Below are 27,697 nucleotides of genomic sequence, written 5' to 3'. Positions count from 1 at the left end.
AAGGGTATCGTGAATCACTAATCGTAAAGAATAACGGCACTTGTCCTTGTACCAAGAGACAAAAACTTCATTATCCAGAAATGGATATGAACACGCGTAAAAAGCTCCACCTACCCTCTCCCCCCCCTCCACGCCACCCCGCCTTTTCCTTCTTCCTTCCTTCGCCTTCCTTTCTCTCTCTCTCTCTCTCTCTCTGTTGCCATTCGGTATGTGTTCACTCTCCAAACTGGGTATAAGACTATACACAAAACGTGGAAATTGGTGAAATTAGGCTATGTATTGGAAGTACAGGCAGTCCCCGGGTTACGACGGGGGTTCCGTTCTTGAGACGCGTCGTAAGCCGAAAATCGTCGTAAGCCGGAACGACGCTTGGAAATATGTCTTAAACTAATAAAAAGTTTATAAAAACCTTACTTGTAATCCTTTGGTTACACTACATGTTGTTTCCTGTAGTTTTATGTACAACCTGGAGTTATTTTCATAAAAGAATGCTGGTTCTTTAAGGTAAAAAACTATTGTAATCCTCTGGTGACACTACATTCTTGAAGTTTTATGTACAACCTGGAGTGATTTTGCCAAATCTTGAGGGCTACAAGAACAGCTGATTACTATTTACGTATCATATTGACTAATTAAAGTAAACGTATCTTTAAATAGGCTTATATATTAGTATCAACAAAACATTTCCTGCTATGAGTCAGAGGCCGTTTAATGAAACGAACACTTCTCTGTCCTATCTGTTCAGAAAATAAATGTTACGTCAATCCCCGAGACGGTGACCATTGTTGCCAAGGCGTCTCTCTCTCTCTCTCTCTCTGATCAAATTACACTGGAACTTTGACATACGATTGCCCTAATATACGAATGTTTTGAGATACAACAGAAAAAAATTTGCGAAAATATAAGCTTTGATATACAACGAAATATTTGAGATACGATTTTGCGATGAGTGTTAGTTGTATAAGCGACCGATAAATGGCGTTCAGTCTGTTTGGTTTGTTGGTGCTGCATGTTAACACGTCGTTGTTTAGTTCGTTGTATTTGGCGCCTATTTTTCATTTGTTATTTTGTCTATTTTATTATTAACCATGGGTCTCAAAGCTAAAGACAAAGCAGGTGATAAGAAAAAACCCAAGAAAATGATTTCGATGGAAGCAAAACATGAAATTATAGCAAAGCATAAAACCTTCCAAAGGCATCACCATTATTTCTAAACTACAAACTGATTAAAATAAAAAAATAAAAATTAGTTTAGCAATGTTATTTCATTTGTGTTTATTACGTAGTTATTAGTGTACATACGTAAATAAAAAGAGAACAAATCATTCCCTGCCACCCTTCCCTACCTCTTCCCCCTGCTGGCCTCACGTCATCTTTCGTTGTGGTAAGTAAAATTCCTTTCTTTTTTTTAATTGATTTTATTAACATTTATTATCATTTATCACATTGCTATGTTATTTTATCATTATGTGTGTTATTACTCGTTTATTTGTGTATAAATTGTGTATATTATATGTAATTTAGCTGTGTTTAGGTGTGGTTTCATACCGCTAGAACGGATTAATACATATTACATTATTTTAAATGGGAAAAAATGCTTTGAGATACAACTGTTTTGATATACGACGATGGTAACGGAACAATTAAATTCGTATGTCAAGGTTCCAGTGTACTGGATAATGTCTCTCTTTGGATACTTTCGATTTTGCCAAAGATACTTCGATTTTGCCAAATCTTGAGGGCTACAAGAACAGTTGATTACTATTTACGTATCATATAGACTAATTAAAGTAAACGTATCTTTAAAATAGGCTTATATTATTAGTATCAACAAAACATTTACTGGCATGAGTCAGACGCCGTTTAACGAAAACGAACACTTCTCTGTCCTTACTCGGAGCGTCGGAAGACGCCTCTCTCTCTCTCCTCTCTCTCTGCTCTCTCTCTCTCTCTCTCTATCTCTCTCTCTCTCTCTTCTCTCTCTTCTCTCTCCCTCTCATTGTAATCTAACCAGAAACTTCGTTTTGTTATTATTACTGGAAACAAGCAATGATTTTTTTCATTATTTGTGCTTTTGGACTGTTATATGTAAACTTTGCGCACCGCAAGCTAGTATGTATTCATTCGCTCGGAAACTAGTTCCGCATATGAGGCGTCACTAAAAAACATAGAAAAATACGACATAAAAAGTGTCGAAAATCATCATAACCTCAAAATTTTTGTTGTAATCTAACCAGAAACTTATTTTTATTAATATACTGTGCTAAACTATAAAGGAGTTTTATCATAGTATGAGTTTTTTAAAAGCGTCGTTAACTCGGAGCGTCGGAAGCGTTAGCGTCGTAACCCAGGACGGATTTTTCCATTGAATATTTAAGAAAAAGCGTCGTAACCTCGGAACGTCGTAAGCCGGAACCGTCGTAACCCGGGGACCGCCTGTATATATACATAAATATTAAAGCAATTTTATCATTATTGCATTACTATGACAACTAAAATTCATGGAAACAGTTTATAATAATGCATCGGCGTATGTGTGAAGCTCCACTAATGTGGCAACGATGATTTTGCCATTCTTAGCATGCAAACATTGAAGGTTACATTTATTTCTGGCATACAGTTATTTAAAAAAATCAAAATACTAATATAGACTTAATGAAAAGTGCTAGTAAAAAAAAAAACTTCATAATCCACTTATCCGTAGTCTGTTCCTCTATGGTTTTTGGCAGCCAGATGTACAACAAGGTTAGAAACATTGGATTGTATCTACTTTAGAAATATCTGTAATTTTTCTGGGTAATTTGGTTGCAAAAAAGGGATAATAGGCATGAATTAAATTAACCTTTTTAAATAACAAAGTAAAGTTGAACTAAATAACGAGCAAAGTAAACAATTTAGGTAATAAAACTTTGCAGTGTCGTCGTCTGCTGTTCGTAACTGTGTGGCACGCGCGCTAAGGAACCAGGAACAGCAACTTGGTTAAAGTGCAATGTGGAGTGAATTGAGACCAAAATGTGTATAATAACAATCAAATAAGCACTGTGGAGTTTCAGTTGTGATGGCAGTAAGGATAACAACCACCGATTACAAGGTAAAAATTAATTCAGTTCAAACCATGACTCCGGGAATAACAAGTTTCATACTTTCACTAATATAGGCAACAAAATGTTGTTTTATTGTGCTGATTACAACTGCAATCTTGAGTAAGATCAATAAACGTTACATATATACGCTAACATTGTTCAAATGAGTTCTGGGAAGGCTGGGAAAGATGGTTTCCATCTGTGAATAGACCCGTGCATCCACATGATAGCTGCCATATTGGATTTCAAAACTGCCTTGAAAACATATTTTACGAAGAGCGTCACATGCTTATTTTAGTTCGTATGGGGCTTTCATATATCACATTATGTTGAAGATACTTCAATCTTTTGAATGGTATGCTTAGAGTTGTAATTGTATTCTTGTTTCGCCAATTAAATATCGAGTGAATAAGACTCGTCCAGCATGATGATGGTGGATCGTCCGTGATTTTTTACCCTATATCCTAAGTTTCTGTAGGATCTCATTACTGTAGGCTACAGGATGCCTGTGTATCCTGGCCTTCTTAATCCTGAGAGTGTCTGGTTCAGTGATACTGTATGATTTATTAATGATTTCACGGAAGGTTTAGGTACGGCAATTTAATCTGTAACCCTATAGCCTAGGCTAGCTGGTTAAGTATATCTTAGTTTACCAGACCAATGAACTGATTAACAATTCTCCTAGGGCTGGCCCGAAGGATTAAATATTTTTACGAGGCTAGGAACCAATTGGTCACCCAGCAACGGGACCTACAGCTTATTGTGGGATCCGAACCACACTATATCGAGAAATGAATTTCTATTACCATAAATAAATTCCTCAGATTCCGCGTTGGCCAAGCTGAGATTCGAACTTTAGACCACCAAATTGTCAGCCGAGCGCAAAAACCACTCGTCCAGCGAGGAACTTATAGCCTAGGCTAGGCTATAGCCCTATGTCCTAGGTTACTTTTTCAATTGGAGGATTTATGCTGCAAAATGTGTCTTTCACCTGTTTTTGTCATTTCTTTTTACAGATATTCTCCTTCCAAAAAACCCATCGATTGTTGGAAAAATGGCGTCTCGAATGTAGCCTAACCTACAATGGGGTAATCAGTAATGTCTTTACATATATGGTAGCCTAGCCTACACTACACAGTGTAATCTAAACATATGTGGTATATTTCTCTACGTTCAATGCAGATTCACTTATGATAATTCAGTGCAAAGAGAAATTGAATAACACCAACAAGAGTTTGCCTAGCATATACTATGGTATATCGTATACATATACAGTAGCCCAGTCTACAGTATACTATATACTACAAATACAGTAAAGTAATTATTAGTTTCAGCTAATTCTGGAGGGTCATTACATACTGATCATATGATGATTCAGTATAAAAAGAAATTGAATATGAAAAGAGAATCTGATCATATGATGATTTAGTATGAAAAGAAATTAAACTAAACGCAAACCAGATTCAGTTCGAACAGTGTCATAATTGAACAGTGTAAGGCTGCTGATGGCTACATATAGTTATAAAATACAAATGTAAGGCATATGTATCTTTTACTTGAATCTTTTTCAAAGATATATATTACTTCACTGTATCCAATAATATTGTATGTATTCTCATAGTACTGTATTATAAAATACTAATATAGTGGTCATTGTTTGTTCCGACACGGCATACAAACCTTCGGTCCTTTTACAATAGGAAGGTACTAGCGGCAGCTGGATAGGTCGTAAGCTTTCGAACAAGGGGTTCGGTAGTTAACTGCTTGTCCGACAGGCGCGCGCGCGCGACTGGGAGGTAAACAAATCACTTTTGCTTTCGGCCTGCTGGCGTGTAGACGTGTATCATCGCTCTCTGCCCGCTTCATCGTCGTTGCTTTCGCATGGTTGTGTTTTCTTTTTCTATTTATCTAGTGAAACTGAATTGTAAGTACAATCATTTCATATTTATTTCCATTGAATTCAATTGTGAATTAAAGGATCTTGGTTTCTCCACGCCCTCCGATTACCCGAGTGCCGGGACTGAAGGGCGTAAGTGCGGGAATTCATTTTTCCCAGAAATGATCCTCGTATTGTGTATGCTCGGTGCCGAGGGCGGGAGAGCGCTCGCTCCGAGCTTATATTTTGGTTGGAAATGTGTAGATGAAAATCGTAAGTAAGTGCCCTTTTCATTTATATTTTTTTGACCTGTATGCTCGTTGCCGAGCGAATGCGCTCGGCACGAAAACTTATTCTGTATGGAAGTGGAATCGCAAGTACAGTATTCTTTTTCATTTTCATATATTTATTTTGATTGTATCAATACTCATTTTGGATCAGTTTCCGCTCTTACCCGGAAATTGATCCTTTCCCCTTTTTATTTGAATGAAGTGAAATCGCAAGTGCAGTTCTTTTTCATTTTCATATTTTATTGAGATTGCATTATTACTTGGATCAATGTTTCCGCTATTTCCCGGGAATTGATCCTTCCCCTTTTTATTTTGTATGAAGTGAAATCGCAAGCGCAGTATTCTTTTTCATTTTTCATATATATTTTGATTGCATCAATTTATTATGGATCAAGGTTTCCGTTCATAATCGGGATGGATCCTTTTACCCTTGCGCTCGGTACCGAGGGCACAAATGTGCTCGCTCCGAGCCCTTATTCATTGTGAAGTGAATCGTAATGCAAGATTCTTTTTCATGTTATTCGTTTTATTATTGATTGCATCAATATTTATTTTGGTTCAAGTTCCGCTCAGTCAGGGAATTGATCCTCTTGCCCTTGCATTCGGTGCCGAGGGCACGATTGCTCTCGGGCTCTTATTATTATTGTTGGGTACATGGGTGCTGTGCGGGGGTGGGGAACGAGAATCCCTCCCCCCCCGCTAAGCTCCCACAGATGGCCCTTCCCCTTCGGGGGGGAGGTTATCTGGGTTCTTCTCCTCGCCCGATCCGTCGAGCGCGGGGGAGGGCGCTCGGTGCCCGATGTACAATTGTATTCGGGGTCTTCCGCTCGTTCGGTGTGGGGCTCACCCCCCCGCGCGAGGGGACTTCCCCCCCACTAATCACTACTACTGTTATTTCCGCAGGTGCTATTGCCACGAGGGTGGACCTTGGTGAGGTATGGGCGTCCTTCGATTTGCAGGGCGTGCCTAGTGTCCAGGGGTGGCGGTTCTATGTCTGGGCCTGCTGCGGTCACCCATGGAGTGGTGACCACGACAACGATATCGACTCCAGGTGACGACGTCCCTCCTCACCTGGTGTACTCGCCTCATGTGGTAACAGTCTTGCCTACAGCCGCTGTGAAGTGCCGTTCGCCGTACCGAGAGGGGGGCGTGCCGCCGCCGCTCGTGGTTGCCGCGCTGCCGCGACCACACTTCCGCTGCCCTAGAGCTCGCCCCCGGGTCCTGCGGCCGGTACCAGGATGTTGCTGGCTGCTGCTTCACCTCCTGTGTTTCCGGTGCTGCCTGCCGTACCTGCCGATTCTGTACTGACTGTCCATGCAGTTGCTGCGCTGGCTGTCCCTGCCGTTGCTGCGCTGGCTGTCCCTGCCGATGCTGTGCTGGCTGTGCCTGCTGTTCCTGAGATGCCCATACCTGCTGACGTCGTCCCTGTTCGTGGTGGTACTACCCCAGACTTTGGTCTGTCTGTACAGGTGCGTCCGGGCCCTGTGGCTTCGGCTACAGCAGCCCCGGCTCCGCCCTGGATGGCAGATCTTAGGTCTGTCCTGAGGAAGCTGACGAAGAAGAGGAGGGTGTCGTCGTCGTCGTCTTCATCTTCTTCATCGTCGTCGGCTGCCGCCTCTTCCCCTTCGACTTCTAAGGCTTCACAGCCGAGGAAGAAGAAGGTTGCCTCCTCCCTCCTAAGAAGTCTCCCTCGGGAGCTTCTCGGGACCCGTCTCACCTCGGTGGGACGGAAGGGTTCCTTCCGCTGGTCCTCCTGCTCCTTCGGGAGCGGGGCCCGTCTCTTCTTCCACAAGGAAGAAGACTACGGGGACCAGAGGGGTACCGGCTAACACCGGTACTTCCTGCCTGGTGTCAGTGGTTCTGCCACTGCATCAGGGTCCGTCTCGGCCTCTCGTTCGCGGGAGGTACCGAGTGTACGGTCGCCTACCAGCGACCGTGCAGCCAGGAACCAGACCTGAGAGTCTGAGCCCGCTCAGCGTCAGGTTCACGGCACGGAGCGGAAGACTGGTGACAGCCGCTCACGCGACTCTCACCAGACCAGCTCTCGCTCTCGCGGCGACCAGCTGGCTACCCGGGATGACGTGACGGTCCACGACCGGCCACGGGCTGAGGCTGGGAAGAGGTCCCCCCGTTCGCCGGTGCCAGCCACGGCTGGAACCAGCGACGTGACGTGCCGTGAGGACAAGCACCGGTCTCACTGTGACAGTGGAGCCTGCAGGTCGCCTGACCGTCGCTCTCACAGAGAGCGATCGGGTACGGCAACCAGCACCAGCTCTTCTGACACTCGAGATCGGGGCCGCTGTGCTCAGTCCAGCCGTTCTCCACAGCGAGACGGTTCGACCAGGCCTGCAGCTCGATCGCCACCGCGGGTTGACGATCGCCTGCAGCCCTCCAAGCCTGCCCTGAGTCTGCATATATTCTTTCCTGATCATGTCCTTCATCTCTTGGTGTTTTATATCCCCTCCTTCCATATTCCCAGGTATTTGTATCCCGTCTCATCTGTGTTTGATGTTGTTCCCATCTGGTATCTTTATCCCTTCAGTCCTTGTTACTTTGCCCTTTTGTATGTTGACTAAGGCACATTTTTCTATTATTATTATTATTATTATTATTATTATTATTATTATTATTATTATTATTATTATTATTATTATTACCATATTTTGTTTTGGCAATTCTGTAACTCTTGACTTTCAGTCATAGAATTTGCCTGAAAGTAACACATTACCTATCTTCATTTTCATCAGCACCCATTATTATACGTAGCAAGGATTGTGAGGTTTGTGAAAAGGATTTATGAAACCCTATTATGTTATTATACAAACCTTTATTATAACATAAAGAATGTACAATAATTAGAACATCAGAGTAACATAGGGAAATTTACATGAATCATACTAAATAGTCTTTTCTTTACTTGATTTATTGGTAATATTGATGATTTGCAGGTTAGTATATACTGTGCCAATATTTTATGCATTTTACAGACTTACAAAAATATCATTATATGCCAAATTGACCTTAAAATTAGAGAATCATAGGCTAACTTAACCAATAGTAGTGTTTTGATTCCAAAATTAGCCTAGGCAGACTTGAACTTAGCCTATCTCAGACAGTATTTCCCAGAAGCAAGACTCGAACATGAGAAGGGGTATGGGCTGAAATTATGATTTCTGATGGAAAAAAAGTTGTATGCTGATTGCTTTAGCCTCCAGGACATTGTATATTGTTTGTTACTGGGGAAAACATTAATATACCTGTGTACCAATGTAACCCCAGTGCACTTCCTATGTATTTATAATGATCAGTTTCTTTATCTTGCAGATAATTCGTGAAGCATCAAATGCAGACTTGGTGAGAGGTCCTTGGAAATTAAAGTTACAGTTCATAATTGTCGAAAAGGAACTATTTCTTGGTCTTGTTGGAAACTTGTTAAGACTGTTGTACTTTTTATTTTTCTGTAAGTATTTGGAAGATTATTTGTACGTTTATGTGTAATGTTATTCATTTATGGTTTCAAGTTTAACTCATGAGGTTAAGAATGTTTTCCAGCTGTTTAGGCTTAGCTCTCTTGGCATCAGAATTTAAAAAACAAAATCATTTGTTCCTACGAGGGTATGAACCTTCGTCTGTTATATGAGAGGACAGGCAGTCCCCAACTTATGACAGAGATCTGTTCCTAATGTTTGCTGTAGGTGGAAATCTGGTGTAAGTCGGAATAATAGCTAATCAGTGGCTTAATGCTATGTTGTTCCTACACAAATACAAAAAACCTTTGGTCTTTACATTAGGATATTACTTACAGTGTGAGCTGTTAATGGCTTTCTAACTTATAAACAAGACACTGTAGTTAGCTACTAACGGTAGGGATGGGAGCCCTGCCCACCAGTCGGTACAAACTCACTTTTCTTTCAGCTGTCGTCAAGTGTAAACGTCTCCTCTGCCTGAATGGCCATTTGACTTACCATATTTTCTGTTTTTGTTTAGGAATATTTGTGATATATGAGTGTAGTTGTTGTTTTCATATACTGATATTATGCAAACCCATGACTTATCTGAGCCAAGGGAGGGAAAGCTGTGTGACATGAGGTGTTGTCTTGGCAACGACAGACCTTGCATCGCTTCCTCTCCTTCCTTGAGATAGATCTTCAGAGTGCAGAAAATGTGTGTTGTGAATCTAGCCCTTGTTCCAAGTGTTGTGTTTGGCCATCAGAACAAAGGGTCCAGTTTGCATGGGAAAGGAAGAGAGAGAGAGAGAAGAAGGTTTCTCTGGCATCTTCAAATTGCAACACACCTCCAGTGATTCCAAGTTTTCTCTCTGATTCCTTCCTGCCCTCAGCCAAACGGTGTCCTGTTGTTGCCACTCCTAAGGGAGCTGTCTCCCCTTCACCGTCTCCTATTCCCTTGTTGATAGAGAGCTGGCGTGGTGGTCTATGACCCAGTACGACTTTGAGGGGGAAAATTCCCCCTCAGGGTGAAGAGGGAGTGCTCCTCTTAACCCGACTGTGCTTGCACTTTTGTTGTATAAAGGGAATCCACCCTGATCTAGATCTGTTCATTCATAGGCAGAGAATTCCATGTGTTGGTGAAACAAGGTTTCTTGGCTTGATTTTTGATAGCAAGCTGACCTGGATTCCACATCTGAAATATATTAAGGCAAAATGCTTGAAAGCAATGAATTTGCTGAAAGTCCTGTCTCACACTTCGTGGGGTGCAGACCGAACTCAGATGTTGAGATTATATAAAGCCTTGGTCTTTTCAAAATTAAGTTATGGGTGTGAGGTGTACACTTCTGCAAAGCCAAATAGCCTTAAAATGCTCAACTCAATTCATCATGGAGGAATACGGTTGTGTACAGGAGCATTTAAATTATCTCCCATCGAGAGCATGCTTGTAGATGCTGATGAGGTGCCACTGGATCTTCATTATAAGCGTCTGCTGGTTCGGAGCTGGTATAGATTCCAGAGGCTACCTAAGTCTTTAACAAGCATTTGTATGAGAAATGAAAGGCATTGGCAGTTTTATAAAAGTCACTCCAAACAACTTCATCCATTTGCTTTTAGAGTAAATTCTATTGTCCGTGAATTAAATGTGCCAAGAATTGAGATTTTACCAGCAAAATATTCAGTTAGTCCCCCCTGGAACTTTCCAGAGGTAAAATTCTGTAGATATTTTAATTTTACCAAGACAGAATTGTCCAGTGAGACCATGCGGTCAATATTTTAGAACACTTTGTAACATAACTCCATTGCAATTTTCACGCATGGCTCAAAGTCAGATGCTGGCGTCAGCTTTGGTGTAGCCCCTAATGTAGAGAGAAGCGGCAGGTTATGATCTGTTGCATTGATTTTTACAGCAGAATTATATGCAATTTTAAAGGCTTTAAAGGAAGTTTTAATTCGGAATGAAAATTATTTTATTATATATTGTGACTCAAGAAGTGTTCTTCAGTCGCTGGAATCTTTTAATTATTTAAACCCTCTGATTTGAGATACTATATTGGAATTGCTGCTTTTACTGAAAAGAAGAAGGAAAGAAATAAAGTTCTGTTGGGTGCCTTCCCATGTTGGGGTGGCTGGGAATGAGAAAGCTGACCAACTTGCAAAGTCTGCAGTCAGCTCCCCAGAACCTACAAGATGCCTACTACCATATCGGGATTTGTATACTCTAGTAGGTCAGAGAATTAAAAAATGTTGGCAGTTCCAGTGGGAGGATATTTTCACTAATAAAAAAATGCGTAGTATCACGTCATCAGTGTCTCCTTGGTCATATCCATATATGCCAAGGAGACAAGAAACGATGTTGTGCAGATTGAGGATTGGACATACAAGACTCACCCATGGGTTCTTGATGTCCCATGAAAATCCTCCATTTTGCGATGATTGTAATGTGCCCCTGACTGTGAGACATTTGCTGGTTGAATGTCCCAGACTTGGGAATTTGAGACATAGGTTCCTGTCTTGGGGATGTGATAGAGGAGGTATTTTTATCCTATCTACAATTCTTGGAAAGGATTGTAATATAGAGCAGTTATATATCTTTATAAGGGAGGCTGGCCTCCTCAACAAAATTTAGATTATATAATAGAATATCTATGTAAGAATTTATATATTTGAACAAATATATTATATAAATATATTTTTAGATTTTTTATATTAGATTAATTTTAGATTTAATTCTACTTTCTATCTAAACTTATTTTGGTGTCAATAACCGAGATGTTGTGACACCAGTTTTTAACAGACAATCAATCAATCAATCCAAAAAAGATGCTATTTGTCCTGTTAGAGCCATGGCGCTATCTGAAGAGGACTCGACATCTCCAGCCTTAGCGTTGATGAATCTTCTTTCGCACCGAGGTGACCAAGAAAGAGGTGTCCAAGAACACTATTTCTTTCTGGCTTCATGAAGCAATCAGGGAAACATATTCCGCTGAAGGTAAGGACACCAGTACCTTTCGTCTGAGAGCTCACGCAGTCAGAGGTATTGGTTCTTCCTTTGCATTCTGCAAGAACCTTCCAGTACTGGAAGTGGGGGTTTGGTCTAATCAGACCACTTTCACCTCATTCTACCTTTGGAATATAGCCCACAAGTCCTTGGACACTTTTTTTTCTTGGGACTGTGGTGGCTGCTCAAGTTGTGTAGCTTACCCAGCTATTTTAACAGGAAAAGGCTGCATCTCGCCTTTTGTTGTATGGTAGGAATGTGGGTGTGAATGGTGGGAGTGACTGGCTCTCCTCCTCCCTTCATTCTACTCTCTTCCTTTGGGCAGAGAGTTATGTCCGTCACATGCTGGAACTGGCGGCTGAGTCCGGTAAGACTATATGCCGAGTATCCTTTTTATATTCTCTGAATAGACTATAGATGTGTATACCCATCATCAGCACCCCGCCAAGAATGCAACCCCTGCAGATAACTGGGGACTGCCTGTACCAGGAAAGTGGGCTGTCTTCTGTGGTTGCCGTCATAGACTGGATCTCTCTCTGATCAGAGCTTCTCTTCAGAAGGTTGTGGACTTCTAGTCTTTCTTCACCAAGGGGAGCTCCTCTCTGTATCTGCAGTTAAATGTTACAGGTCTGCCTTCGGCCTAGTCTTGAAACTGAGGGGTCTAGATATCTGCTCCTCTATGGAGATATCTATGCTCATGAGAAGCTTCGAGAGGTCTTGCCCACCCAGGGAACTCAGGCCCCCTGAGTTGGATGTGACTCTTGTCCTTCAGAGCCTGACTCATCTTTCTTATGAGCCTCATCGAGAGTTGTCAGAAAATTATCTGACCCTCAAGACAGTCTTTTTGCTTGCCCTGGCATTGATGAAGAGAGTAGGAGAATTTTATGGTCTTTCTTTCAATGTGAAACACTCGAGGAGATGGGGAATGGTTATGCTCGATTTTACCCCGGACTTTGTAGTGAAGACTCGGAACCCTTCGGTCCTTGACACTAGGTTCGCATCCTTTACGATCGCCTCTCTAGAGGACTTCTATGATAATGACCCTGATGAGATGCTGCTTTGTCCAGTTAGAGTGCTACGTCACTATCTCAAGAGAACTTGACATCTCTGACCTGCGTATTGATGCCTCTTCGTTCGCACTGAAGTGACCAAGAAAAAAAAAAGTGTCAAAGAGTACTATTTCTTTCTGGCTTTGTGAAGTGATCAAGAAAGTGTATTCCTCCGTAGGAAAGAGCGACACCAGTACCTTTCGACTGAGTGCTCACAAAGTTGCGGGTATTGGCCCTTCCCTTGCATTCCACAAGAACCTGTCGGTTCCTCAATTACTGAAAGCAGGGGTCTGGTCCAGTCAGACTACTTTCACTGCTTCCTACCTTTGGGATATAGCCCACAAGTCCTTGGACGCTTTTTCTTTAGGACCCATGTGGCTGCTCAACAAGTTGTGTAGATTACCCAGCACCTTTAACAGGACAAGGTTGTATCTTGCCTTTTGTGATTGGTATGAATGAAAGTGCGAATGTGAGAGTGACTGGCTCTCTTCTTTCCTCTTTTCTTTCCTCTCTTCCTTCAGGCAGAGAGTCACGTTCATCACAAGCTGGAACTGGCGGCCGATGCAGGTAAGATTAATGTTAATGGTGATCCAGTTTTATGGTGTTTATCTAGCACCATAAAATCGGCGATTTATGGCGCCATAGCGGGCCAAGTTTCGGTTAACAGCCCCATAAGGTGCCAATAATAGAGTTATGGAGCCATAACTTGAAGGCACCATTAACTGGTTATCGGCACCATTAACCGAAACTCGCCACCATAAGCGTCTTAAATTGCCGAGTTTCAGTTAATGGCGGTTTTCGTTTATCAACACCCTGCCGAGAACAGAACCCATGCCAATAACTGGGAACTGCCTCTATGTGATAGAGTAACCTTTCTATATTCTTTGATTAGATTATAGAAGTATATATATCCTCCCCTTTCTCTAGCAAGGGGGGAAAAGGGGTCTGGCATTGGACAAATCCAATTCTTGTATTTGCCTAAATGTCTCTGACAATAAAGTTTTTGATTGCTTTTTCATATGAGGTTACATTTCTTCCTTCATATGAACAGAAGCTGGGTCCCTTTCTTTGCTTTAATGAGCAGGAAAGGGACCATAGGTTGGGTGAACACCAGTCTGTTCATAGAGGCTCACTCAGATTCCTTCCACCAATCAATGAGTCTTCCTAATGTGAAGGACCGAGGGTTTGTATATCGTGTAGGAACAATCCACAATTTTTAAAATTAAATTCTCTTCTTCCTAACTATACAAACCTGAGGTCCTTTACATATAGGTGTACATCATGCCACCCCTCATTCTGCTGCCTGGGCCTAAACCAAATTGGGATATTCATGTCAAACAGACAGTAAACTGCCTAGTCACCTTATTTGAAACTTCAACGGCCATTTTCCAGCCTAAACTGAAAGTAATTCCTAATGTAAAGGACCTCATGTTTGTATGGTTAGGGAAATTACAATTTACTTTATAAAAATTGTGATAACCTGAAGCTCAGGACAGTTTCTGGCCTCCCAAGAGTTTCCAGTTTTGAGTTGAGAAGTCTTGTGGTATTGTTTGGCAACAGCACCACAAGGTAGGCATTATCACCAAACAAGAGGAATGCTTTCCCCCTTTTCTACGGTTAACATGCAGGCACTCAAGTGTATCTGTTAGACACTGGATAGCTCTGTGAGATGAACGCATTTAAAGAGGGAAGCACTACCAGGTAACTCAGCCTACGGAGTCAAGAGAGAGATATAGCACTGCCTCCTCACTGAGATATTGTTCGTCTTAGTATTGTTTCTCTGTGTCGAGGATTTACTCTTAATTTGAATCTCTCTGCACGGCCATCAGAAACTTGTTTTTGGTTGGCTTTGGAATCTTGCTTATGGTTCCTGTTTTGTGCTAATCATTTACCATTGCGAGAATCATCAGACAGAGGTATGTCTCATAAGATTCATTATCATCTTTCTGTTTGCCATATGGTATAACAGAAGTCTCTAAGTCTTCTGCTTCGTTGCAATTGACACATAGGCCACTTCAATGATCCAGAATGATTTTTCAGACAAGCACAGCAGTTTTTTTGTCTTTATATATTTGTTTCTAATTCATAAAATGTTCAACTACAGTTGTTGATGCCGAATTGGAGTGAATGTTAAAGACTTTGAAAGCCCTGATAGCTCTGCTTCTAGGGTAAAGAGAAGAGTTCCTCTCTGAACCAACCCTCACAGTGACAAGAAGCGAATCATCAAGTAGTACATCCCTGTTTGCTGACACAGCTAAAGACTTCCAGCCTTCATTACAACAGGAATCAGAGGACCATCTATAACCTGGGAAGTTATCTCTTCCTCTGTATAAATGTGTTGTTGTGTTGTCTTTGTCTTCCATATTGTATGGGCTTCATGTTTGAGACACAGTGTTGTGGAGCATTTTTGGCCCACTTTGAAGCAAAGCTAAGTGTATAAGAAGAGCCTCTTCCTCCTTAGTTTTCAGTTTTTTTGCTATTTATGCCCATTCTGCTATCAAACTCTGGGAGGTGTAAATGATCTTTGCTTCTTATCATATTTTTTATGTAAGTTTAAAAAATATAGAAATTTTTCCATATCTCGAGACCATTTTTAGTGACTGATATGGCATTGCGGAAGGAGGCATAGGATATTCTCCTGTTATCTCTTCTCTTCAGTAAGGTGTTGAGTTTGGAGAGCCAGGGGGTACAGTGTACCTGGAGCACCCATCACTCTCAGTGGATGGGTCATGACTCTATTTCAGTGTAGGTGTCAGTGTTTTCTGGTTGTTTTATTTCAGTGCTGCACTTGGGGCAAGGGTGGGTTCGTATTATACTTTGCTATCCATAGGAGCATTCCCCTTGCTGCAAAGTTCCCCCGAAGAAGGAGGTGACCCTCGGCCTACCTCCACACCACTACGAGTTAAGATCACCACCAACCAGAGGCCGAAGCTATTCATCTGCATAGCTCTCTGATAGGAATGATAAGCATTGTTTTTTCAGTGCAAAAACTTTTTTATTTCAAATTCATTACATGACTTAATGCTTTAGAGGAGAATATGTCCATGATCCCACCTCCATTCAATGTGGAGTCAGCAGTACAGGTGATTTATGGTATTTATGGCACTTATGGCACCATAAATCACTGATTCTATGGTGCTAAACAAGTGCCATAAAACCAGATTGCCATTAACCGAGTCTGTCAATAACCAGGGACTGCTTATAATTACTGGGTTAGTCATATATACACAAATGATATTTTTATAATAAAATAAGGTTTTGTAAATACTTATCCAGCAATTATATAACTGGAGGCCACCCACTTCCACGCTGATGAACATTATGCATAAAACAGAATGAAGTTAGGTAAGTCGTTCATAGTACAGTGGTACCTCGACATACGAAATTAATCCGTTTCGAGGCGGCCTTCGTAACCTGAGGTTTTCGTATCTTGAACCGCATTTTACATGTAAATTGTCTAACACCCCAGTAAATTTTATAATAAAGCTAAATTGACCAGTAAACAATGAAATACAACAATTTCGACCATTCAATACCTAACTTAATACATACTACTAATATGTACCTGTAAAACAGTGTATTAGTGTACATGGTATACAAGAAATACTGTATGTACATGTAGTAAAATTTGGAACCTTACCTTTCGAGTGAGGCTATCTCCGAAAGTGGCGACAGAGGAGGAGGACAAACAGCAGAAAATTTGTTATGTAGTTTGTACACTTAACGAAACACATTAAAAATGTCAGGAAACATAAACTAAACTTTACGAAACACATTGACAAAACCGTAACACTTAACTTTACAAAAAACTTAAATTTTGTATGTGAACTTTCCTGTCACGACAGAATTCAAAACTCGCGGCAAACGAGACAGGTAGGTCAGGTGATCTACCTTACCCGCCGCTGGGTGGCGGGTGTAAGAACCAATGCCCCTTTCTTGCCAGATTTTTTCTGTCGTCGGTGTCGACTACACCTGTTGTCGGTACCTCTTGACAGTTGGATTCTTTTCTCGTTTTTGCCCTGGATTGTTTCTACGGACTTTTGGTGAAGTACCTGATCTTTTGGCCTGGCATTCGCGATTTGTGGACCATTATTTGACTATTCTTTGGATTTTTCTTTGGATACATGATGTCTGATGTTGATACTAAGAAAACTGCTATGTTCAGAGTTTGTTGTATGACTGAGTGTAAGGTGAGGCTACCGAAAGCTGCGGTAGACCCTCACACAGTATGTATGAAGTGTAGAGGGAATGAATGTGCCTTTATTAACCCTTGTATTGAATGTGAAAAGCTGAATGAGGATGAATGGAAGTCTTTGTCTTCCTACTTGAGGAAGCTTGAAAAGGATAAAGTTAGGAAAGCTTCTTCTAGGAGCAGTAGTAGATCTCGTATTAGCGAGTTGGATGTAGATAATCCCATCCTGCTCCCTGCATCGAAGCCGAAGATGCGCCTTCGGAAGTGGCCTCCATGAAAGCCACCATTTACAGCATGGAGATGAAAATCAAACATTTGGAAGGTAAGAGTGATTCTAATAGTGATTTGTGCAGTGGTCCCAGTGCAGTGGAGGGTGCGTCTGATCGGCTCCCTAATGCTTCCAGGCCTAGACCTCTTCCAAACTCCCAGTCCCAGTGGAGGAGGAAAGTCGAAAGCCGCAGGAAGGTTAGGGAGAACCCCCACCGGTCAGGCGTCCCCTCGGTAGCGCCTGTTGCTCGTTCCCAGGCTACCTTGGATCGCGCCAAGAGAGAAGTCTTGCGCCAGTGCTTCTCGTCTTCGCCTTCGCCCTCTCCTAAACGAGGATGGAGCTCTTCGGAAGCCTCGCGCCCTTCGAAGAGAGCCTGGAACACTCCCTGCGCCCTTCCCTCCAGCCCTGAAGTTTTTTCGGAAGAGCCTGAGGTGGAAGCAAAGAAACGGAAGAGATCTCTGGAGTATCGTTCCCCGAGCAGAGATCGAGCCTCGTCACCTGTTCAAGATTTTGTGAATTCTCCAGCAAAGGTGTTGGCTAGTCTTCAGGCACAGATTTCGGCTCTGGCTGGCTCTCTTTGTGTGTCTTCTCATCGTAAGAAGGACGTCTCGCTTCCTGTAAAGAAGTCCAGGCTCCCCTCTCCCGACTCTCGCTATTTGACGGAAGCGGCCCGCTCTCCTGGGCGTTCAGAGTCTCGCAGGAGGTTTTCTACATCGGACAAGATCCCGTCTGCATCCAAGCGCCAGTCGCCTGACAGGCATGATATCTTAGTTTCTCCTTCAGACAAGGAGCAGGCGGCTCATAGGCGATCTTCGCCCTACAGACGCACTTCTCGAGACAGGATCGCTCCCATTGATAGGCACCAAGAGCCTAGTAGGCGCTACTCGCCTCGTAGCCGCTCCTCGTCTCGCCTCCATTCTCCTGTTGACAAGTGCCCTAAATCGGACAGGCGCTCTTCGCTTGGCAGGCATCAAGAGCCTGTTAGGCGCGTTTCTCCTGGCAGGCGCTCTTCACCTGAGTATCACTCTCCTCGAGTCAGGCGCTGGGATCCTGGCAGACGCTTCTCCCCTAGTAGGCGTTCGTCGCCAGAGAGCCTCTCTCCTCGGTTCAGGCGCCAAGAGCCTGGTAGCCGCTTCTGTCATAGCAGACGCTGTTCGCCAGGTAGCCGCTCTCCTTTGGATAGGAGCCAAGAGCCTGATAGAAGTTTTTCTTCAAACAGGCGCTCGGCTCCTGACAGCCTCCTTGCTCCTGTTAGGCTCCAAGAATCTGGAAAACGCCCTCCTCAGGACAAGAAGGATTTTTCGAATAGGCACGTTCCAGAAGTTTTGTCTCCAAGAGTCAAACGTCAAACTTCTTCAAGAGACTTTTCTAAGGATAGCCGCGCCTCTTAAGGATCATGATGGTTCTTCAGCAGAGGAAGAACAGGATCCCGCGGAAGGAAGAAGAACAGGATCCCTCGGAAGAAGAAGGACCCAAAGACTCCTCTGTTTCCTTGTATAAGAGGTTAACAGATTTGCTCCTTCAAGAATTCGGAGATATCCTTTCTCCTGTGGCTCCTCCTTCGCCTCTCTCTTTATTCTCCACATCGAAGACTTTGAAGGTTTCATCTTGTGTAAGGATGAAGCCTACAATTTCCATGAAAAAGGTGCTTAGAGGTTTTGGGGAATGGCTCCTTGCTAAGGAAGAGAAAGGGAAGACTGTGTTTTCTTTCCCTCCGTCTAAGCTGACTGGCAGATTAGGCTTCTGGTATGAATCGGGGGAACCCTTGGGCCTCGCTCTCCCTTCGTCTGCGGACTCGGACTTCTCTTCACTGGTGGATTCCGCTCGTCGATCCGCCCTCCTGTCTGCCAAGACTACGTGGGGGATGAACGAACTTGACCACCTACTGAAAGGAATGTTCCGAGTCCTGGAAGTTTTTAACTTTCTTGATTGGTCTTTAGGAGTTCTGGCTAAGAAGACCCAGACCACGGATTCCCTGTCTCCTGAAGATCTTAACTGCGTCCTCACTTGCATGGATAAAGCAGTGAGAGACGGCTTGAGTGAAGTCTCTTCACTTTTTGGAGCTGGAGTGATAAAGAAGAGGTCGGTTATACTTGTTTCCGTTTCTCACTAAGGCAGTTTTGCATGCGCAAAGAGCCTCCCTTCTTTATGCTCAACTCTCTCCTCTTCTTTTTCCCAAGAAGATTATTCAGGATGTCTCGAGTGCCTTCTCAGCCAAGGCTACTCAGGACATGTTAGCCCAGTCGGCCAGGAAACCTCGTTCTGTTTTCCAACCCAAAACCAAGAAAGAGACTCCTCTGAGGCAGGAGCCCTTTCGAGGAGGCCCCTCTGCTAGAGTTTCTTCAACTAGAGGAACTAGACCTTTTAAGAGAGGTAAAACCTTCTCTAGGTCAGTCAGAGGGAAGAAATAGCGCTCAAGGACTCCAGACATCAGTGGGTGCCAGACTACTGAAATTTGCCGACGTCTGGGCCCACAAAGGGGCAGACAATTGGTCCCTATCGATTGTCAGCAAAGGATACCTCATTCCCTTCTCATCAAGGCCACCATTGACGACGACTCCGAGGGAGTTGGTGGCCAGGTACAAGGACCCCATCATGAATCAAGCCCTTTCTCTAGCAGTAGATCTGATGCTAGAGAAGGAGGCTATAGAACTAGTGAAAGATCCCCGCTCTGCGGGTTTTTACAACAGACTATTCCTAGTTCCAAAGAACTCAGGAGGATGGAGACCGGTTTTGGATGTAAGCGCCCTGAACGTCTTTGTGGAAAAGAGGAAGTTCGCCATGGAGACAACTTCCTCAGTGTTAGCGGCTCTTCGTCCAGGGGACTGGATGGTGTCACTAGATCTTCAGGACGCTTACTTTCATGTGCCGATCCATCCTTCTTCACGGAAGTTTCTGAGATTCATGATGGGAGGAAAGATCTTCCAATTCAGGGCCTTGTGCTTCGGCCTGTCGACTGCACCCCAAATGTTCACGGGGTTAATGAAAAACGTGGGGCAGTGGCTACATTTGGAGGGAGTGAGGGTGTCACTCTACCTCGACGACTGGCTAATCAGAGCAGAATCACAAGAAAGATGTCTGGAGGACCTACAAAAGACCCTTACATTGGCAAGTTCTCTGGGGCTTCTGGTGAACTTCCAGAAGTCTCAATTAATCCCCAGTCAAGAGCGGATCTATCTGGGGATTCGGATAGTTTCTCTGGCTTTTCAGGCTTTTCCGTCGCCAGAGAGGATCGCTCGTTGCTTCGAGAAACTAACGACCTTCCTAGAGAAAGATGCATGCACAGCGAGGGAGTGGATGAGTCTGCTGGGGACACTCTCCTCTCTGGAGCAATTCGTTTCTCTAGGAAGGTTGCATCTCAGGCCTCTACAGTTCTTCCTTTACCAGAACTGGAGGCGTCTCTCCCTAGATCTGGAGTTCTCCTTCAAGATCTCAAGGGGAATCAAGAGGGACCTTCGGTGGTGGGCCGACCCACTCCGATTTGTGGAAGGAATGTCTCTGTACATGCCGAACCCCAACCATGTGTTTGTTTTCCGATGCGTCGGAAGCAGGTTGGGGAGCGACGCTCGGGACAAGAGAAGTGTCAGGCACCTGGAAGGGGGAACAGGTGTCCTGGCACATCAACAAGAAAGAGTTGATGGCAGTTTGGATGGCATTAAAAGCCTTCGAGCCCCACGTCCGAAATGCTATAGTTCAGGTCAATTCGGACAACACCACAGCCTTGGCGTACATCAAAAAACAGGGGGGGACGCACTCCTTCTCCCTGTACAAAACAGCAAGGGACCTTCTGCTGTGGTGTCAAGCAAGGAAGATCAGTCTCCTCACCAGATTCATACAGGGAGAAAGGAACGTCAGGGCCGATCTCCTGAGCAGGAAGAATCAACTCCTGCCTTCAGAGTGGACCCTCCACTCAAAAGTATGTCAAGACCTGTGGAGAAGATGGGGCAGACCTCACATCGACCTCTTTGCAACAGCAAGGAACGCAAGGATAGAACTTTACTGCTCCCTGATCTCAGACCCAGGGGCAGTAACAGTGGATGCGTTTCTCCTAGACTGGACAGGACTAGATGTCTACGCCTTTCCCCCTTCAAGGTACTGGGACAAACCCTCAAGAAATTTGCGATCTCGGAGATGACAAGAATGACGCTAGTAGCTCCGTTCTGGCCCGCCCAAGATTGGTTCAAAGAGGTACTGGAATGGTTGGTGGACTTTCCAATAGCACTTCCACAAAGAGTAGATTTGCTCAGACAACCCCACTTCGACAGGTATCACAAAAACCTCCCCGCTCTCAATCTGACTGGCTTTCGACTGTCAAAAGTCTTGTCAGAGCGAAGGGGTTTTCGACAAAAGCTGCTAAGGCTATCGCCTCAGCTAGAAGGCCTTCGACCCTTAAAGTCTACCAATCGAAGTAGGACGTCTTTAGTCGGTGGTGCAGAAACCTGAAGTTTTCCTCTTCCAGTACCTCTGTGACTCAGATTGCAGACTTCCTAGTTTTCCTCGGAGAAAAATGCGGTTTGGCTGTCTCTACCATCAAGGGCTACCGGAGCATGCTGGCTGCAGTGTTCAGACATAGGAACTTAGATCTTTCGGATAACAAAGATCTGCATGATCTATTAAGGTCTTTTGAAACTTCCAAGAAAACTTCAACCAAAGTTCCAAGTTGGAATCTGGACGTGGTTCTTCGTTTCCTAAGGTCCTCGAGGTTTGAGCCACCCCAGTTAGCCTCCTTCAAAGATCTTACGAGGAAGGCTCTGTTTCTCATGGGTTTGGCATCTGCTAAAAAGGTTAGTGAGATTCATGCCCTAGAAGGAAGGGTAGGTTTCAAAGGAGATTCAGTGATTTGCTCCTTCCTTCCTTCGTTTTTAGCAAAGAATGAGAACCCCTCAAATCCTTGGCCAAGGAGCTTTGAGGTTCGTGGATTATCTGCCCTAGTAGGGGAAGAACCTGAAAGGACTCTTTGCCCTGTTAGGAGTTTAAAATACTACCTTCAGAAGAAGAAAACCCTTAAGGGCATTGAGGACAGACTATGGTGCTCTGTAAAGGACCCCAGTAGACCATTGTCTGAAAATGCGCTGTCTTTTTTCATTAGAAGTCTAGTGAAAGAAGCACATAGATCTTGTAATGAAGAACATTTCAAGCTCCTAAAAGTCAAGGCTCATGAGGTGAGAGCCATTGCCACTTCCTTGGCCATTAATAAGAATATGTCTCTTCAGAATTTGATGAAAACTACATTCTGGAGATGTAATTCAGTATTCGCCAACCACTACCTTAAAGACGTCAGGATTACGTATGACGAGTGCTTCGCATTAGGCCCGTACGTATCGGCGGATTCAGTGCTGGGGCAGGGAGCCGGAACATATCCTTTGTAGTTTTTTCCCTTGTTTTTTGGTATTGTGTTCATATGGTTGTATGAAAAATGATGCAGGTAAGCATCTTTTTCTATTCGTAGTACTAATAACTTTAGTTTGGTTAGGTGATCGGATTTGGTTTGAAGCTCCCTGCGTTGGTAGTGGATAGGTTCTGTCATAAAAGAGGGCGAACCCCCATTGACATGATCCGACTTGGATTCTACTAAGTAAGTGGATATCAAGTCCCGTTAGTAGACCCAAGGAGTCTTTTCAGCTGTAGGTCACGCCCTCGCTGTAGCTCTAATGGCTATGCAGACTAATAGACAGTACCTATGAAGTCTTCAGCCTAAACAGGTAAGAACCAAGGTTATTTATATTCTACAACAGGTGTTGTTTTACCTTTTCTTTGTTATTTTCTGTCTCTTACCCTCCACCAAGGGTGTCAATCAGCTAAGTATATGTCTGACAAGAAAGTTCATGTATAAAAATGATATTGTTATTTTACAATAAAGTTTTGTACATACTTACCTGGCAGACATATACGATTGATGGCCTGCCCAGCCTCCCCTCAGGAGACAGGTGTAAGAGAAAAAATCCTGCAAGAAAGGGGCATTGGTTCTTACCCCGCCACCCAGCGGCGGGTAAGGTAGATCACCTGACCTACCTGTCGCGTTTGCCGCGAGTTTTGAATTCTGTCGTGACGTCAGAGACGTAAGCTAAGTATATGTCTGCCAGGTAAGTATGTACAAAACTTATTGTAAAATAACAATATCATATTAATTTTTTTTTCTTTTTTTTATTTTTACATTTTTTTTTGAGGTTTTTTATACTTTACTTTTTTTTTTTTTTTTTTTTTACAAAATTTCAATTTCTTCATCACTTTCAACTTTGTTTTTTTGTAGTATCAATTGGATCTTGCCTTTTTGCTTACTCATACTAAAGGCCTCTTTAAAAAATAACTATCCAAGGAAGATTGCTTCTGCCTAGTTTTCACAATGTACCTGAAACAACTCAGGCAAACGTCATCGAACTGTGCAAGCATACGACCTGTGTAAGCCTTTTCGGGGTGTTTCTTTTCTACAAGTGATTGCACCTTATGAAAAGCAGCTAGAGCATCCTTAATTTCTGCTGTTGTCATAGGGTTGTCCTCCTCCTCCTTGACGCTGCTAGAGAACTCTTCTTGAACGATGTTCCCCCCAGATGCTGAAGCCTTGCCGAGGATGGGGGGCTTAGGGTTCAGCAGCTGGGCCCTGATGCCTGGTGGGAACTACTTTCTTGCTGGGCCTTGGTGCCCAGCTGTTGATCCAACTAAATGAGTCAGCCCTTTTCCTTTTACTAAAACTTTTCTTCCTTCTGCTTCCTCCTTCTATAAGGCACGGATTTTATGTTGATGACTTGGATTGGTTTTGGACATGATTTGGACTTGTTCATTGGATTTGATGGAGGGTGAGGATGGTTGGCATGCCCCCTCACCCTAGAACTCGAGTACCTAACGTGGTCGAGCGAGGGGAAAGTTTAGATGTCAAACCCTGCTCTTAGTGCTGGGTCTGATCTCGACGGACATCATGACGCCTTAAGCACTGAGGGTGGGGTGTATATCTGGGTGGTACCCCTAGGGCAGCCCTGTATGGGATAACACTGTCCTCTAAATGTGGCTCCATGGTGGGTGGGGGGCTACCTGGACGAATCGTAAATTCTACGTCTTATGGAGACATTAAAACCGTCTGTTGACGACTTAGGCAAGGATAAGGACAAGGAAAATTCTGTTAATTCCTCCATTGTGACTTTGGAGCCTTTTTCAAAGGACCCTCCTTGTTACAAACATTTTATATGTGAAACCAGTCCCTTTAGACTGGAATTATGAAACTGTATTTAATGAATTTTGCAAATTTGGTAAAGTAAAAGAAGTAAGGAATAGACTAGGCAAAAATTATGGGTTTTTTGAATTTTGGGTATTTTTCAATAACGAATCTGAAGCTCACAGAGCCTACAGAGAGTTCAGATCAGATTCATTGAGTGTTGGACTCGCAGAGGCAAAAGAGGTCCCTAGGCATCTTGAGATTTATAGACCACCAAATGAAATTAAAGATAATAGTAAAATTAGTAAAACCTCCAGATCACCAGACCCAGCTAAGTGGTTAATTATCACAATCATGGTGAGAGAGGCAACCTCTTCAAAGTGAAGAGGTTGGTAAGCCAGAAGATCGGCAATGTTGGGAGTCCTGAATTAACTCGCTTTGGGCGTAATAGTTTCTTAGTTCATGTGAAGACAGATATTCAATCGATAATGCTTCTAAATTTGAAGCTGATCCTGAGGGTATGATAAAACAGGTAAAACCTCACTATAATTTTAGTTATGCGAAGGGTGTTATATTTAATGAAGATCTACATGAAATGGATGAGGAGGAAATTTTGGAAATGTGTCCGGATGTGGTTTGGAAGGTTTTTAAAGTGCCCCGCTCATTCGATGCTTATTTTAACATTTACAAGTTCATCTCTGCCATCTGAAATTATTCTTGATAGTGAAATGATGAAAGTTCGTCCTTATAGACCGAGAGTGCTCCAGTGCTTTAAATGTTTTGGTTTTGGACACTCCTCTAACATTTGCACCAGAAATAAACTCTGTGAATCATGTGGCCAGCCTGAGCACGAGGAATGTTCTGGACCAGTAGTTTGCGTAAACTGTAAGGGTGAACATCGAGCCCATGATAAGAAATGTAGTGCATTCAAGAAAGAACAAGATGCATTACTAAAATCTCTTGACGAACACATCAGTGACAGGCCAAAAAGCTGTTGGGCAGGAAAACCTATTCGGATGCCTGAAGGCACATCAATTGAATACTGCTGCTTCTGGTGCCCCTTCTGGTGGGGCTCCCGGTGCCCTGCTGGTGGGGCTTTCCACATCTCTAGTGGGGTACCCCGTGCCCCCCCTGTTGGGGCCTCCCGTGCCCCCCCTGGTGGGGCCTCCCGAGCCCCCCCTGGTGGGGCTTCCCATGCCCCCCCTGGTGGGGCTTCTCATGGGCCCCCTGTTGGGGTTTCCCATGTTGCAGAGACTCTGGTCAAGCCAGGGGACCCTGTTGGTTCAAGGGTTCAAGCCAGGTCTCAATATGTTGACGACTTCTCTCTGTCAGGGACATTATTGCCTGACATTGAGCCCTCACCTGATCTTGACATTACAGTGCACCGTGGAGATGACGGTGAGGAGATAGAGGCCCTCTTTATTCGTCAGAAGAGGGCCCTTTCTCCCTCTTCGCCTCATTCACGGTCACTCAGCAATCATAGAAAAAACAAAAGTAAAACTGAAAGGGCAAGTGAAAGCCCATCTTCTAAAAGATCTGTAACACCTAGATCTAGGTCAAATAGTACAGGTAAAACTGAAAAGATCTCTCTCACCAGGACACAGATTCCTAAATTAGTAGGGAATTTTAAGATGCCTTCCTCTAATAATGGCTCTCATGCAGTGGAAAACATCCGTGGCTTTATACCAAATCGAGAGCAAGTTCGGGTTCTGTTTAGGGATCATGATCTATCTGCAATGTGTCTTCAGGAGACAAAGTTGGGAGAGCACACTCCCAACTTGGGTTTTAATTATTCATTCCATAGGTCTCCACCCCTGATAGGTGTACGTGCTCAGGGAGGCACAGGCATCATAGTCTGCAAGTCTGTTAATCATAGGGTTGTTCAATTGAACACTGTGTTGCAGGCTTGTGCAGTTCAAGTTTTCAATCATAAATGGATCACTATTTGTTCTTTATACCTAGATCCATCATTAGAAAGTAGATTACAGGATGCACAGGGTAATCCTCGTCAGCTAGAATTAAACGATCTTCAGACATTGATAGACCAGCTTCCTAAACCCTTCATTTTGATGGGGGATTTTAATGCCAAGCACACCCTCTGGGGAGAGCCAAACTGCGACCGGTGGGGTTTAATAATAGAACAGCTGCTCGACTTAAATGACATCACTTTGATGAATGATGGTTCCCCTACAAGACATGATGTTTTTCATAATACTGACTCAGCCATTGACCTCACTATCTGCTCTTCGTCCTTGAGTTAGATTATACCAAGTGGGTAGGTAGTATACCAGAATGATCATGGCCCATGATCATTGGCCCATTCCCACTTAAAGTTTATGAAAAATATTCCATCTCCATGTTTGCCAAAATGGAAGGTAGGGGAGGCTCTGACTGGGGATTATTCAAAAAATCTACTGAAGTTGATCAAGATATAAAAGATTTCAGAGCCCAACATCCGCTTACGAGTATTTAATCAGTATATTGCTGTGCGGTGCCATGCTGTCTATTCCTCGAACTTCTGGTAAGCCTCGGTCGTCCTCTAGTACCTTGGTTTTTTGGTGTGATGCATGCGCCTTGAGCCGAAAGATAACTAGAACTTGCTACAGAGATATCGTAGATATCCTTGCTTGGTAAATCAAATTATCTATAAAAGAGCTCTTGCTAAGCAAAAGAAAATATTTAAGCAGGCAAAGAGGGAATCGTTTATCAGATATATAAGTGAATTAAAATATGATTCCCCTATGTCGTTTGTCTGGAACAGAATCCGAAAGCTACAAGGGAAATTTTCTCCATCTCCCTTGCCTATTTGAAAATTGATGGCTTCTTCATATCTGATTCTGGAGAAGTTGCAGAAACCTTTGGTAGGCATTTCTCCAATATATCTAGTGCCCTACATTACTCTCCTGCTTTCAGGAATATTAGGGATGGTACCACGGTTGTTCCTGCTGTAAGTTTAAATTCAGAGTCGTATAATCTCCCTTTCACCATGAAAGAATTAGATCATGCAATCTCGTTATCTTCCCCAACATCTCCTGGGGAAGATGATACTGTACCTCAATGATTTTTAATTTGCCTAGAAGTACAAAACAATTTCTTTTAGACATTTTAAACAGTTTTTGGCTTTCAGGAACTTCACCAGAGTCTTGGAAGATATCGATTATTGTACCTGTTTTAAAACCTTTTAAAGATTCCTTCCTTCCTAAGAACTATAGGCCAATTGCTCTAACCAGTTGTGTTAGCAAGATTTATGAGAGGATGGTCAATGCTCGACTTGTGTGGTATTTGGATTCAAGAATCTTTTATCTAATCGGCAGTTTGGCTTTAGGAAAAATAGAAGTACTTCTG

General features: G+C 43.3%; 1 protein-coding gene across 2 annotated transcripts in view; it reads left to right on the top strand.

Annotated features, from left to right (window-relative positions):
• The window catches only part of LOC135204754 (gastrula zinc finger protein XlCGF8.2DB-like), a 56,813-nt gene that overhangs the window by 1,547 nt on the left and 27,569 nt on the right, over positions 1-27,697 (top strand). For both annotated transcript variants that reach the window (XR_010312331.1, XM_064234914.1), the window contains exon 2: positions 8,574-8,709. The gene's annotated coding sequence lies outside the window, so the exon portion shown is untranslated. The remainder of the gene's footprint in view (positions 1-8,573; positions 8,710-27,697) is intronic.

This window comes from Macrobrachium nipponense, chromosome 47, assembly GCF_015104395.2.
Source record: "Macrobrachium nipponense isolate FS-2020 chromosome 47, ASM1510439v2, whole genome shotgun sequence".
In the NCBI taxonomy this organism is placed as follows: domain Eukaryota; kingdom Metazoa; phylum Arthropoda; class Malacostraca; order Decapoda; family Palaemonidae; genus Macrobrachium; species Macrobrachium nipponense.
The sequence above is the reverse complement of the archived record's forward strand: the minus strand, read 5'-3'. Positions and strand labels throughout refer to the sequence as shown.